Source organism: Phlebotomus papatasi, chromosome 3 (assembly GCF_024763615.1).
Source record: "Phlebotomus papatasi isolate M1 chromosome 3, Ppap_2.1, whole genome shotgun sequence".
NCBI classification, from domain to species: Eukaryota; Metazoa; Arthropoda; class Insecta; order Diptera; family Psychodidae; genus Phlebotomus; species Phlebotomus papatasi.
The window spans coordinates 68,795,750-68,812,545 of record NC_077224.1 but is presented as its reverse complement, the minus strand read 5'-3'; positions in this window follow the sequence as shown (position 1 = coordinate 68,812,545).

Here is a 16,796-nt window from a genome sequence, read left to right as displayed (position 1 = left end):
ATCCAGATTCAATACCCATGGTATTGATTTTAATCCCACCATTTCAATACCAAAATTATCCCAAATTTTCTTGAAAATAGGTGCATATTGGGATTGATTTTAATTTCTAGAACAAAGTTAAGAAATATTGGGATTACTTTTAGGACATATTGGTATTAAATTTATGAAATTAATTTTTTGAGGAGGAAATGGTATTGTTTCTATCTCAATTTGAGATTGAATTTTAGAATTCGTGGGATTAATTTAATCCCATTGCAGCATTGATTTTTGAAAGTCATTATTTATTAGGAAACAGTATTAATTCTATCCCATTCTGGTATTGATTCTATCCTATTTTGGTATTGATTCTATCCCATTTTGGTATCGATTCTATCCCATTCTGGGATTGATTCTATCCCATTTTGGGATTGATTCTATCCCACTCTGGGATTGATTCTATCCCATTTTGGGATTGATTCTATCCCACTCTGGGATTGATTCTATCCCATTTTGGGATTGATTCTATCCCATTTTGGGATTGATTCTATCCCACTCTGGGATTAATTCTATCCCACTCTGGGATTAATTCTATCCCATTTTGGGATTGATTCTATCCCATTCTGGGATTGATTCTATCCCATTTTGGGATTGATTCTATCCCGCTCTGGGATTGATTCTATCCCATTCTGGGATTGATTCTATCCCATTCTGGGATTAATTCTATCCCATTCTGGGATTGATTCTATCCCATTTTGGGATTGATTCTATCCCACTCTGGGATTGATTCTATCCCACTGTGGGATTGATTCTATCCCACTCTGGGATTGATTCTATCCCATTTTGGGATTGATTCTATCCCACTCTGGGATTGATTCTATCCCATTCTGGGATTGATTCTATCCCATTCTGGGATTGATTCTATCCCATTCTGGGATTGATTCTATCCCACTCTGGGATTGATTCTATCCCATTTTGGGATTGATTCTATCCCATTTTGGGATTGATTCTATCCCACTCTGGGATTGATTCTATCCCATTCTGGGATTGATTCTATCCCACTCTGGGATTGATTCTATCCCATTCTGGGATTGATTCTATCCCATTCTGGGATTAATTCTATCCCATTCTGGGATTGATTCTATCCTATTTTGGGATTGATTCTATCCCACTCTGGGATTGATTTTATCCCACTCTGGGATTAATTCTATCCCACTCTGGGATTGATTCTATCCCACTCCGGGATTGATTCTATCCCATTTTGGGATTGATTCTATCCCACTCTGGGATTTATTCTATCCCACTCTGGGATTGATTCTATCCCATTTTGGGATTGATTCTATCCCACTCTGGGATTGATTCTATCCCATTTTGGGACTGATTCTATCCCACTCTGGGATTGATTCTATCCCATTTTGGTATTGACTACCCCATTTTGGTATTTTGGTGTGCACACTGTATCCACTGCAGCCCTTTTGCACTAATAACCAGGCAAAAGACAGCATACACTCAGACTTCACTTTAAATACAAAACACTCGCACAAGACACGTCATTACCATCTTCCTTCCCAAACCGATTCCAAAAGGACTATAGGGTATTGATTTTATCCCACTGAGGTATATATTCTACGATACTATGGTATCAGTTTTATATTATTAAGGTATCATTCTCATTCCCGATGGGATAGAATCAATCCCAGAGTGGGATTGAATCAATCTCAGAGTGGCATAAAATCAATCAAAAAATGGTATAGAATCAATCCCAAAATGGGATAGAATCAATCCCAGAGTGGGATAGATTCAATCCCAGAGTGGGATAGAATTAATCCCAGAGAGGGATAAAATCAATACCAAAATGGGATAGAATCAATCCCAGAGTGGGATAGATTCAATCCCAGAGTGGGATAGAATTAATCCCAGAGTGGGATAGAATCAATCCCAGAGTGGGATAGAATCAATCCCAAAGTGGGATAGAATCAATCCCAAAGTGGGATAGAATCAATCCCAGAGTGGGATAGAATTGATCCCAGAGTGGGATAAAACCAATCCCAGAGTGGGATAGAATCAATCCCAGAGTGGGATAGAATTAATCCCAGAGTGGGATAGAATCAATCCCAGAGTGGGATAGAATAAATCCCAGAGTGGGATAGAATCAACCCCAGAGTGGGATAGTATCAATCCCATTGTGCGATAGAATCAATCCCAAAATGGGATAGAATCAATCCCAGAGTGGGATAGAATTAATCCCAGAGTGGGATAGAATCAATCCCAAAATGGGATAGAATCAATCCCAGAGTGGGATAGAATCAATCCCAGAGTGGGATAGAATCAATCCCAGAGTGGGATAGAATCAATCCCAGAGTGGGATAGAATCAATCCCAGAGTGGGATAGAATCAATCCCAGAGTGGGATAGAATCAATCCCAGAGTGGGATAGAATCAATCCCAGAGTGGGATAGAATCAATCCCAGAGTGGGATAGAATCAATCTCAGAGTGGGATAGAATCAATCCCAAAATGGGATAGAATCAATCCCAGAGTGGGATAGAATCAATCCCAAAATGGGATAGAATCAATCCCAGAATGGGATAGAATTAATCCCAGAGTGGGATAGAATCAATCCTAAAATGGGATAGAATCAATCCCAGAGTGGGATAGAATTAATCCCAGAGTGGGATAGAATCAATCCCAAAATGGGATAGAATTAATCCCAGAGTGGGATAAAATCAATCACAGAGTGGGATAGAATCAATCCCAAAATGGGATAGAATCAATCCCAGAGTGGGATAAAATCAATCCCAGAGTGGGATAGAATCAATCCCAGAGTGGGATAGAATCAATCCCAGAGTGGGATAGAATCAATCCCAAAATGGGATAGAATCAATCCCAAAGTGGGATAGAATCAATCCCAGAGTGGGATAGAATTAATCCCAGAGTGGGATAGAATCAATCCCAAAATGGGATAGAATCAATCCCAGAGTGGGATAAAATCATTCCCAGAGTGGGATAGAATCAATCCCAAAATGGGATAGAATCAATCCCAGAGTGGGATAAAATCAATCCCAGAGTGGGATAAAATCAATCCCAGAGTGGGATAGAATCAATCCCAGAGTGGGATAGAATCAATCCCAGAGTGGGATAGAATCAATCCCAAAATGGGATAGAATCAATCCCAAAGTGGGATAGAATCAATCCCAGAGTGGGATAGAATTAATCCCAGAGTGGGATAGAATCAATCCCAAAATGGGATAGAATCAATCCCAGAGTGGGATAAAATCATTCCCAGAGTGGGATAGAATCAATCCCAAAATGGGATAGAATCAATCCCAGAGTGGGATAAAATCAATCCCAGAGTGGGATAGAATCAATCCCAGAGTGGGATAGAATCAATACTGGAGTACCCTAAAGTCAATACTGAAATTATATGAAATTAATCCCACAATGGGATGAAATTAGAAACTCATTGTGCTGTAATAAAGGAAATTCAAGCAGTCCCGTGGCGCAACTGGCTAAGGCGTCGACTCTCAAGTGAAGATTTGCTGAAAAGTTGTGAGATCGAATCTCGGCCGATGCAAAAAAATGGATTCTGGGTTGGACTTTGCGAAAATCAATACTACATTGGAATGAAATTAATACCAAAATGGGATAAAAAATCAATACTTGGAGTACTCCAAAATCAATACCAAATGGGGATGAAAATCAATACAAAAAATAGGATGAAAATACCCTAAAATCAATACGAAAATTGGGATAAAAATATCCTGAAATCAATACGGAAAATGGGATAAAAACACCCTAAAATCAATACCAAGATGGGATGAAATTAATACCACAATACCCTAAAATCAATACTAACGAGGTATTGATTCCAAGGAATATTTTTTTAATCAATACCTAAATACCCTAAAATCAATCCCAGAATGGGATAGAATCAATCCCAAAATGGGATAGAATCAATCCCAGAGTGGGATAGAATCAATCCCAGAGTGGGATAGAATCAATCCCAAAATGGGATAGAATCAATCCCAAAATGGGATAGAATCAATCCCAAAATGGGATAGAATCAATCCCAGAGTGGTATAGAATCAATCCCAAAGTGGGATAGAATCGATCCCAAAATGGGATTAAAATCAATACCAGAATGGGATAGAATCAATACCAAAATGGGATAGAATCAATACCAGAATGGGATAGAATCAATACCAAAATGGGATAGAATCAATACTCATTGCGATTGAAATTTAATGATTTTATGGTATTAAATCAATGACAGAGATTTTCTTGAATTTAATCCCAAAATACCCTAGAATTTAATACCACGAGGTATTGGAGCCCTTTTAATACCAAAAGTATCCCAAAAAAGTATTGATTCTAGGGTATTTTTTTTCTCTGTGTATCGAAGAACGGAATTAGTAGTAGGAGGATGTATAAAAACTGATCTAATGGGGTTGCCAGAATGAAACTCAAGGCTTTGGGAGCCCAGGAGATGGTCTCATGCATGTGATTTTATATCACATTCATGCTAATGTAGCACATAAATATCCTGCCGAAAACTTTCTGTGTCGGATGGTGTAAGTGTAATCATAAAATTAATTTAGTTTCGCTTTTGGATTGTGAATCCCTGTAGATATCAACCCACCCATATTGCTTCAAACATTCACAACGGGGCACTACATTTCCCAAAAATGTACTCTTAAGTACTTCCTCCGGCGATATTTGCTTGCTTTTCTCTCAGACAGGAAATCACCTAGAAATTCCGAGTATTTCAGTGCCAAACACCATAAATATTTTTCTGTAATTTACCAAAAAAAAATTAAAAGAAAAATATTTTAAAAATTAAAGGTTCAATGATATAAAAGACATTTATTATTTTATTTTTTAATACACCACAAAATTAAAAAGAAAGGAGGAGAGATATAAAGGCACCAATTATTTCGTCCATTTTTCATTGCATTAATTAAAAATATCATTTTTTTTTAAATTAACTTTTATTGACATGACAATAATCCCAGAGTCGAAACATTAATATTTCGAAATGGCATTAATTTTGAGTAGAGATTTTTTTTCAAATGCTTGAATATGAAATTAACATATACCCAAGTAGCAAAATGAAGTAACTTTTACGTTACTTTTACTGCCCGAACTCCATAGAGAGAACAGTATATGATCCCTCGTTTTTCACCCCCCAAAATTTGTCACCTTCCTCCTCCCAGGGATCACTTTTCTCAACAAATTTTCGCGGTTGAGACGATTTCTGAGCATTGTTGTTACGCTGTTTGTCCGTCTCTCTACCTGTTCGTCCGGCTGTCGCCAACTCTAGAGCCCAAACAATTAGAGATAGAGACTTGGGACCTTGGGAGAATATTCCCCTCGTAAGTTGACCAAAGGACCGTTAATATGATTCACATTTTCCCGTCACCATATTTTTTTTGGATTTCTTCGATATGGACCAAGGTAGGGGCCTTGACAGACATAAGGATTAGCCGAGAGACGGCTTAGCGTAATTGTATTAGAAATAATGGTAAAAGTGCATTTCCAACATTTTCTACTAAGTCGCCTATCGGCTTAAGTCGTAAGTGTGTCTAGGACGTAAGGTTCGGAAAACATGGTTTCGGACCAAAACAATGTTTTTCAGAATTTTTTGAAAACGCGTCGTACGTTTTTTCACTTTTAGATGTGTTTTACTGTCCAGTTGGACATTTCGTTCGTATATGAAAGTAAGTATCGTTGAATTCCTTAAAATGGTTTTTCAGGTCAAAGATTAAAAAGGCTCTAGAAAGCGTATTTATCAACAGAATAGTATGACGTTTGATGTCATTGGAAAGGGACTCGAATTCTTGACAAGCATAATCCGATTCCAGGTAATAAATAGATAATTAACCGGTTATGAACCAATAACTTTTTTATCTGCAATCCAATTTATATTACTCCTAAAGTATTTTGGGCATTGCTATGAGCTTGAGTGATTTATAAATAGGTTTAAGATTGTCAACCGGAAAACGATAAGTGATGCGAAAGTACATTTAAGGTATAGCATCTAAGTCACGAGTTCCATAACCTCGCAAAGTTTTAGACTTAGACGTTCTGTCACCCCTTTTTTATTTATATTTTTAATATAACGAGAAATTGACATCTCTTTCTTTTTCTTTAAAAATGTTTTGCACATGTTTAAGTATTTATTGTAAAAGTGATTGGACAGACTTCTGTTCGCTTGATAGCGTAATCCCAAGAAATTTTGTGTTTGAGCACAGCGAGTGACAATCAGAACAAGTGATTTCCAACCCACAATTTAACCCAAATAGAGACAGGAAAAAATTCCTGCTTCCACCCAGGGTTGAACTGGGGGCCTTTCGCTATCTAGGCGAATGCTCTACCAACTGAGCTATGGGGGCACTAGTTCTGATTATCTTTGCCACTGATCTCAACCAATTGCCATGTGCACTTCAACTCGTTTTCGATTCACTATGAGCCTTGATAACAGTATTATGCGTACAATTGAAAGTATTTCATCAATTGTTTCTAAAGATTTATGTTTTAGCTAGAATAATTGAAAATATACTGACCAAATTATTAATTTTTACTATTCATATCTTTTATTTACATTTGGATTGATATATATGTATATAGATAATAAATTGCTAATAAGTAATAAATAGTTTGTTTTTTAAACTAAACTCGTTCTAAAGAATTGTCAGTCGCTCAGAGACCTTTAATTTCGTTTGATGGTTATTTAAATCGGATAAATGGGATAAATAGAACCGTAGCTGTACTTATTAAGTAATAAAAAACGCAGAAAATGGTTTTGCATACACCACAGGCGTAAAATGAATTTTTGACGAAATGAGAACATTTTAGTAAATAGTTACATCAAAATCAATTTAAAAAAAATCAAAAACATATTGGAAACGATTATATAGTGTTTTTTTATTATTATTATTAACATTTTTAATGTATCCATTCAATTTATCTAATATGAATGCATGAATGTTTATTAACTAATTTGTTCTAATTATTCATTTGGATTTAACTCTCATAAGTAAGAAATCAGTCTGATCAGTGCATAAAATATACGGAAATGTCAGTATTGAGCAATCGCAAATTAGCATTTGTACATGAATAATTTCCAATCGAACCAGTACAGGAAGTTTCAAAACTAACGATTTGACAAAATTGGATCTATTTTCGAACGTTCAATGACCAATGAAATAGAGAAGACTATCAGGTGAAATTTGAGTGACATTATTATTAGTTCGATTAGCAGCTAATAGTAATTGAAATAATTTCCTGCTTTGCATACTCGGACATGCCGATGGGGCTTTTCCTTTTATTATTCATTCATTACAAAATTAAAATGCTGCGGGCAATTTATCCAAACTAGTAATGTTTGTAAGAGCGACAAATACTCCAACAAAGCTGCGTCTGATGGAAACATGGGAAAATTATAGAGTGGGATTGTGGTGGAAACATCGCGACTGCAAGGGACAACAACGTTATTGCTGGACAAATGTCCATCTGTCGAAAATTACACTTATCACGCATCATTGAAACTGACAGTGAGGGTTACTTTGACACAGCTCTCTCTGTAGGCAAGAACCACAAGGGGATTGACATTGCATCAAAACCAGAATGATATACTGAGAATAGAAACACCTTAGCAGTCTTATCAGTTCATTGAGTTAACTCAAGGAATAGCTCCTTTGCCAAAGATGAAATTTAAACTCTGTCGATGATGCTCAGTGATGTGGAATCTCTGCACAAATATCAAATTATCGCATCAACTACAATTCATATGCAAATGAACTCTCTAACTCCAGCTATGGGAAGACAACTTGCTGAGAGTTGAGTCTCATCCAAATGATATTACTGCAAATAATGCAATCAGAGCGATCAATTGGAAGACTTTCTCGGTGCTTCCTTCCTCCTCGTGAGGTGAATTCCAATTGGATTTGTTTGCTATACCCGCTATATAGCGCTAGATGTGAGAGACATGCAAGAGGATGCACTTGGAAAATTGCATGATTCTTCCCACAGATTTAGCCACAAAACTTTTTAGAACGCTGAAGTATTCCAAAAGAAAACTTTACTTTGGAATATTAGTCGTAGGACTAGATGTTGGATTTGTTTGATAACGGAGATGGCGCCACTAACAAATATTCCTCTTAATCTTAAATTTAAAGTTACATTTTTTCGTTTATTGTATCATGGACATCTCGAATTATAACTGTACTACTTATTTATATCAAGAAAACTTTACGTATTGACTTGTAGATATTTTTCATAAAGTACAAAAACATCTAATAAGCAAAAAGCAAAAAGTGTACTCACAAGAAACATGTCAAAAAATCTATTTGAAGCTATAGGGTAAGTGTGTCAAATTTCGGCATAGTTGCATGCAAGCGCCAAAGTCTCAAGTTTGAAATGTAATATCTTTAATAGAAATTGACTTTTTATTCCTTCTACTTAAGGAGTTTTGCTTAGAACTTAGAACCTTGTAGACAGTTTGTCGTCTTTATTTACTCTAAAATCATTCTTAATACATTTTAAAATGAATAAAAATGTAGACATAGCTTTCGTTCCCTATTTCGGCCACCTTCATTCTCATAGTTTCTTGCCCTTCAGGAATTCTTCCAATGCCTTTTTCACGTCATCTCGTTTGTCGAAGTTACATTTTTTGTTATTCTTTTGCATTGTATAATCTCTAGAGTATGTAAAAACTAAAAATTCATGGAAATTCCAGGAACAAAAAAGGTGTCCGAAATTGCAAGCTGGCCGGAATTTGGCACACTTACAGTTTCTCCCTTAAATAATTTCTTAAAAATATACAAAGTCACAGAAAATGCTTTTATGACTCGATCGATTTTAAAAATATTTTGTGAATTATACACAAATATTTAAAATATTATTTCGTTAAATTAGTAAAACAAAATCTATTTAAAAATTATTATAACATTTCAAAGTCTTGACCGCTTTAAAAACAAAGTCCTGCGTCTAATTCAGTGAAAAGTCGTATGGCTAATACTTATTTTCTCGTACATTACTCATAGTTAGGAAGTCTCAGTGACGCAACAGGCAAGACCGTTGGGTCTTGGGCGGAAGAGATCTCCGAATCGACTCTCAAAGATGTGAATTCGAATCCCGCCCGGTGCAAAAATCTGAATGTCTCTAGAAAAAGACATTGTCACTGTGAAGAAACGTAAAATATAATGCACCACTTCTATCCAAGAAACTCTGGGAGCATGGAAGAAGCATTCGCATTTCTTGGAAGGCGCTTCTGGGCGGTCTACAAAATGGACTTAGCAGATTCTTCCATCACGGAATACAACAGCAATATAACATGATTACATTGTAATAAAGTATTCCGATACGATTAATAAATAGGTTAATGATGGTAGTTTTACGAATAAGTGTTAAAGATTGTTCTGGCGGACATTTCGTTCACATACGATAATACCGCTGAGTCACTTCTAATGGGGATCTCAGAGGCGCAATAGGCAAGACCGTTGGGTCTTGAGCGGATGAGATCTCTGACTCGACTCTCACAGTTGTGAGTTCGAGTCCCGCCCGGTGCAAGCAACTGAATGTCAGGAAAAGACATTTTCACTGTGATAAAACGTTACATAATGCACCGCCTCTGCCCAAAAACTTCAGGGACACGGAAGAAGCATCCATATCGCGGGGAAGGCGCTCCTGGTGCGGTCTACAAAATACACTTAGCAGGTTCTTCCAACACGGGATATACGACTTTGCAGCATGATTACATTGTAAAAAATATAATATATCTCGATGGATTAACTTCTAATAACGGTTCAATGTTAAAGATCAAAAAGGCTATATCGGGAGCATTTCTTAACTAACAGAGGCCATGTTTGGGCTCGTTCAAACGGTCTTGAAATTTCTGAATAACACTTAACCAATTCCAACCGGTTATGAACCGATAATAAAACGGTTTCTAACCTACAACTATTTTTTTAACTTAAAGTCCAATTATATTATTCGTAACGTATTTTGGGCAAAATTTTGAGTGGTTTATAAATTTATTCAAATAGATTTAGAACCGAGGAGCAGTAAATGATGAGAAAGTACGTTTGAGGTATAGCATCAAGTCACGAGTTCAAGAATTTCCCAAAGCAAACATCCCTTTTAATGTGACAACTTAATAATATGTTTGCTTAATAAATATTCTATCAAATTTTAAACATTAAATGATGCAAATACACAAAATCATACATTTAAACGCTCAAGGGTAAGACAATATAGTGAGGAAAATTCCTTTTGGAAACTTGTGTTATAATAATTAGACTTGTCATAAGACATTGAACGAAATTGTACAATGGTGCAGTAAATCATTTTCTTGAGTGTACTTAAAGTTGCATCGCGAAAGTCTTTCACCAATCACCGTTGGATTTCTCAGTTTGATGATTGTCATTAGAGCCATGCTGAGCCAACCCGTACTCCCATGCAAAATTTGTCCCTGCTGGGCTCTGCAGAAGTAATTAAAAACTAATTACCGCGTCGCGGAAACATTTCCATCGTCAGCAATATCGCTATTATCATTATTGCCATCATTTTGCACATGTCTCCGATTTCGTGGCACTTGGTGATTGTTCTTGGAGCGCGGGTTGGTTGAATTTTTGCCACTCTTTGTCAGCCACTCTGGCCTGGCGGGCGATGATTAATGGGTCACCCATTACCCCATGTTCTATCTAGCTGATGCTGGTGCTTCACCATTGATACAATAAGCCATACTCAAACCCATATTTAATGTAATATGCGACGAAACAGTGAGAAATTTCCACTACGAGAAAAAGTGTGTGTGTGGCATTCTGAACGACTGTCAAGATTGATCACCGCAGAGTGTTATTTGTGCCCCGTCGCTTGTCAGTAGGTGGAAATTCAATTTTTATTAACAATCCACAAATGTAAGAACAACACCAGCTCGCAAATGGTGGAATTGAAAAGGAAAAGACTTATAAATAAAGTTATACACTGGGTAATTTTTTTGCATTTACGTAATATCTCACTTCCAACCGTTCTTGTCTTTTTGCTCAGACACGCTCGTTTCTCAGCTCTTCCTTTGCTTCTTTCTTGCACCATCCTCGTGCCTTTCTCATCTTCTTATAAGATACCCATTTTCGCCATGCAAATGACGAACCGGAGAAGCATGAAAAAGAGACCGAGTTCTTTTTTTTTTCCTAGAAGCCAAAGGATGGGCAACGGAAGCATTTATCAATCATTTTAATAGGCAATGTCCACAGCAGATACTAAAAGGGGCCTCATATGCATTCCTATATCACCATTATCATCCCTCTCCCTGGCCCATTATCAAACTGCATGAGGGTATGGTTAGAGCGTTTGAACAGAATGTAGGGGAGGATGGGCTATTTCATACAAAACATTTTATTCTCAATCCTCAGAGAAGCATACCCAAGAAGCAAAATAGTTGCCTTATAGAACCAAGTATTAAGCAAGTCTTTAAGTGCATTTTTAAAAGACTTAAAGTGAGAATTTTCTGTTGAATTTCCTATACACTGACTGAGAGAAATCCGAAAAAGTTAAAATAACATTCCGGAAATGTTTATTTTACCTTGCAGTATTGATCCGAAATCGGTGTAAATATTATGCTTTTTAGGTGTATGAGGGGTTAAAGTTACCCTTTTTCATGTTAATTTTACCCTTAAAAAGGTGTAAAATTAACATTAAAAAATGTTGATATATTTTTACACCTAAAAAGTGTTAATGTTATGAGGAAAAAATGTTAATCGCACCCTCTTTTTTTCTCAGTGTAAGATCTTTAAGAGTGCGCCACTTTACTTAAAGTGATCTCAGTGATGGAACCAAGAGAGTTATAAACAAATAAAAAGATTTTTAGTTCTATAATGCCTTACTTAGGGAATTCTACAAAAAATTGCTTTTTGGGTAAGTTTAAGCCTACAAGCTTATAAATAAAGTGTTTCACTGAATAAGAACTCAAGAGTCTCTTCAAGCATTGAAACATGATTTTCTCTTTTATAATGTACCTTAAAGACGGATTAAAATACATCTGAATGTCTTGATTCTAAAAAGCGGTGATGTTACTTTTTTATTTTATATAAATTAGCTCTATGTACTGTTCCATGATTTGAAGTAAAATTCAAAGAGAAAAACTTTTGTAATGTGCTAGACAGACTTACGACTTCATCCGAGAGACGGCTAAGGTTATATTCAAAGTAGTGATTAAGTTACATTTCGATCAATTTCCCATTAAGCCGTTTCTAGGCTTAAGCTGTAAGCCTATCTGGGGCATGATGGTTTACATAACACTCACTTCAACACTTATTTAGACATAATTTTACACTAACGTGTAAAAATACACTCAGTAAGATTATCTTGAAAAGAATATTGTGCTTATAATAACATCTATTAAGTGTATCTGGTAACACTTGTTTTCTTCTCAGTATAAAAGAAAATAGCTTAAGACTTGTATTTTATTTAATTGATTATTTCTGTCTGAAAATAGTACATATATACATACATCTAAAAATTTTAAACAAATATTAATTAACAATGTGAAATAACAATTTAGTAGCAAACTTTGTACGTACAAGGACTAAGGACTTTGAAACCTACAACTCTTTAAGTTCTAAACACATTTACACTATTAGACTTGCAAAGTCTTTTTCTTAATTCTAATTTGTTTTTTTTTTCTATGTTAAATAAAAATTTTAGGAGAAGTTTTCTAGGCTTCGCACATACTCTGGCTTCGAACACTTTATATTTTTCCCATGATCCTTTAATGATCCTGGCCTATCTATGGCAATATATTTTAATAAGTAGCCTTAAGTCACATATAAAAATAAGGTCATATTAATTAAATTAATATGGGAAAAATATGTAGCCCTAGAAGCCAGACTGTGTCCGAAGCCTAAAAGCCTTCTCCTAAAAGGTACTGGATATTTATGGTTTGATGTAAAATAACTTTAATAAATCAAGAAATTAATATACAATATATACTTTTGTTTGAAAAAATCTTACAAGCTTTTTCATGTGATGAATTTTATACACAATTGTCGTATCTGACCTGCAAAACCTTGTCACAGAACATTTAAATATTTGGGATAAAGCTCACTGAATTGAAAATTCTTATAATGTCGAAATTTTTAGTTCTTAAAAATCAAACTATTTTTATTTTTTTGGATGTTCCTCAATTTTAATACGAATTTGTCACTCCTATATTTTGTTTTGAACATTTTCAGAAAAATCCATTTCATTTCATCTATTCGACCAATTAATTACAATTTGAACTATTTTAATAAATTCTCTGTATCTTTAAGTAAGGTAAAGTGCCGTCGAGTCGACCGGTTCCTCGACTCGACCGGTGGTTAATATTTGAATGTTTGATGGTGAATTTCAATAAATTATCACTGATTCGTATTTATTTATGGAATAAATGACCTATTAATGTTAGATCATATGCCAAATATTAGTGCAAATATAAATAAATTGAATAAATAACTCTACCAGTCAAATTGAGGAACCGGTCGACTTGAGGGCATTTTACCTTAGTCTATAAATACTGAAATTTTAAGTTCTTTTATTAAAATAGTTATAAGACTTGCATTTCCTGTACGAAATTGCCCAATCTCCTCTAAGAATATTCAGAAAACTTTCCAAGAGCTCTTCATAAATCTCAATTTTAGAGATAAATTGCTCATATGGTATCACGAAGGAAGTCAGCAAGAGTTCTCACACAAAATCTTCATTAAATTGTGCAGTAAAAACTTCTTTTTGAAGAAAAACCATCTAAAACATACCAAGTCCAGCCAAAATAATTATATTAGATTGGTCAAGTTGAAGTTCAAGATAGAAAATTGATTTTGGTTGACCAAATCTAGAATCTCATTTTGCAAAAGCTTAGTCACATTTGTCGCACAATTTTCTCTTTTGAAAACTTTTGCAACTGAAGAAAACAGCCAAAGAGGAAGCAATTTATTATCCTCTCATCATTTTTACCCAACTCGCCAAAAGTCTCATCCTCATCACTCAATACACCAGCAGCCAACTTCCCATATTTGCTGATAAAGATAGCCGGAACTGTTTTATTTATAACAATTTAAAGCTTGAAGATGTAATGTGGAATTCGTGTGAGGCAGAGGTATTTTATTTATAGTGCCAACAGGAATTATGCAGATGGGTGAGAGAATAAAAGAGATTCAAGTTGTTCATGTTAATGTCATGGGGCGTTTAAGTCATCATTTCACCGGCTTTTGCAAAAAAAAACACGCCTCAGATTTATTTCCCCGAGCGAATGCATTTCGGGTAATTATGTGAGGAATCTCGTTTATTAACAACTGTAATTTCACGTTTACGAGACAGGATGAGTGGAAAAATTTCAAAGATGAGTTTCTGAAAAAAGTTTGCTACAATAACTTTGTTGGAACTCCTTGGGTTTTCGTCCAAAACTAGTCCCTGGAGCATCTGCTCTTTCGTCGAGATTCAAAAGCGATAGCACCTTGAGATGAGAATGCCTTTTAATTGAAAAATTCCTGTGTGCAGAGATCAAGGAATGTACCTCTGAGGAATTCCTCTAAGTACACTTCAATTCTAAAACCCCTAATCTTCCAGGCATCTTATTTATCGTGTATACATCATGCAAATTGAAGATGTTTTTGAAGTTCTCTAATTAAAACTGGGAAACAGATTTTAGATAATACTGAAGCTTCGAATAAAAGAAATTTAGTTTTAAATACGAAATTTCAAAATCTCTTCATAAAATCAAATCTTGGCCATATTGCTTGAGAAATCAATGCTCTGAACTCTGGAGTAAATTTACTATGACGTGAATAATTCAATATAGGGTAAAGTGATATAATTTGGAATTAGTGTTATAAGTTGGACAATTCGCCGGTACAAGTTGGACATGGCTTTTTTCTTGATAAATACAGTACAAAATTTGTTTTTAAGCACAAGGAACCAAATTATAAAACTAAACCATTAAAAATATACGAATTAAAATGAAGTACTAAATTTATCAAGACAAAAGGCCCTGTCCAAATTGTACCATTGTCCAACTTGTACCACTTTACCCTAACGTTTTTTCGGTCATAGATTTTTATAGGCAAAATATTCGTATGGACTATAACTAGAACGTAACTGCAAATAAAAGGAAAACATTAAAGCTGTTTTCAAATTAATCTAAAATACGAAAAAATAAGGATTGCCTATAAATATCCAAATAGACTTTAGAGATAATGCAGGTCACAATACACTAGAAGTCGATATCTCTTACCGTGTGGTTTTTAAACTAGTAATAAACGTACAGAATATTTTTTTTTATTTATTTATTTTTATCTACCGGGCTTTTTTGCCATTTTATTCATTTTTCGGTTTATAAATTTTTATTCAGATTACATTGTGTATGAGAAACATGTCCATTCAAACGCTTCAGTCATTTGCACCGGGCGGGACTCGAACTCACAACTGTGACAGTCGAGTCGAGAGTCACACTGCCCAAGAGCCGAACGCTCTTACCAATTACACCAAGGACCCCCTTCGTACAGAATATCTTTCTCTTGTTTGATTTTTTTTTACTCTTATAAAAAAAATCAAAAGAAGTTTAATTTGGATATAAAATTCAAAATCATAACTTCTATTCTAATAATGAAACTAATTGTTTCTTAATTTTCTATATAACTTTTTTATGACCTTTAAGAGGATTCGCCAGTAAAGTATATTTTTCCTTGTACTCTACATCAATTTGAGAATATCTTACAAAATATTTTGTGATTTGAATAATTAAGACAGCATTTTTCAATTAACATAAAAATGGTATTTTATTTTAATTTTGCATTAGAAACACGGGGTGAATGAATTAAATCTGTGAGTGAGTGAACCGTAGTGACAGAGCGACTGATTAACGTCGATTAGTTGTTTTGATCGGTTTAATGACATCGATCAGTCTCCATGGCAGGCAGATTTGTTTACACAGAAAAAAATATTTTGTAAAAATGTTCGTAAATATTTGTTAATTCCTATGGGGGAGTTACGAAATGTTCGTAAATCGTATAACCCACAAACAAGTTCGTAAAAGTTTGTACTTTTTTTTCACAAACATTGTTCGTAACATGATCATCTGACGAGCATTTTTGTTCTTTTATAAACATTTGTTCGCAAATGTTCGTAAAATGTTCGTCAGGCAAACAAACATTTACGGACAAGTGAAAAAATTTTACGAACATGTTTTGTGTGTTCACGAACATTTACGAACAAATGTTTGTAAAAGTACAAAAATGCTCGTCAGGTGATCATGTTACGAACAATGTTTGTGAAAAAAAAGTGCAAACTTTTACGAACTTGTTTGTGGGTTATACGATTTACGAGCATTTCGTAAGTCCCCCATAGGAATTCAGAAACATTTACGAACATTTTTACAAAATATTTTTTTCTGTGTATCTGTTTTTGAGTAATAAAACTTATTTTCGGAAAAAAATTACTTATCAGTTCATAAGGGGTTCACAACCGATTTGAACCGTTTCATAACTCACTTAGAACATTGGAACACCTTGCAAGTAATATAATTGAATTGTTTTAGCAAAGCAGTAACTTATGAGCTAAATCAACTTTTAGATTTGTATTTTAAATGCAGCAGATCTTTTACTTCCTCCGTCCCAAAAATACGATACACGTTTCGGAGACATTTTATTTAGAGAAAAGTTGTTTTCTTTCTGGTAAAATCATTGGAAATGAGGGACATTTTAAGATAGGTTTAATTTTTTACAAATAAAAACACCTTTCAGTTTTGGTTCAGTGAGAAAAAAAAGAGATTGCGATTAACTTTTTTTCCTCA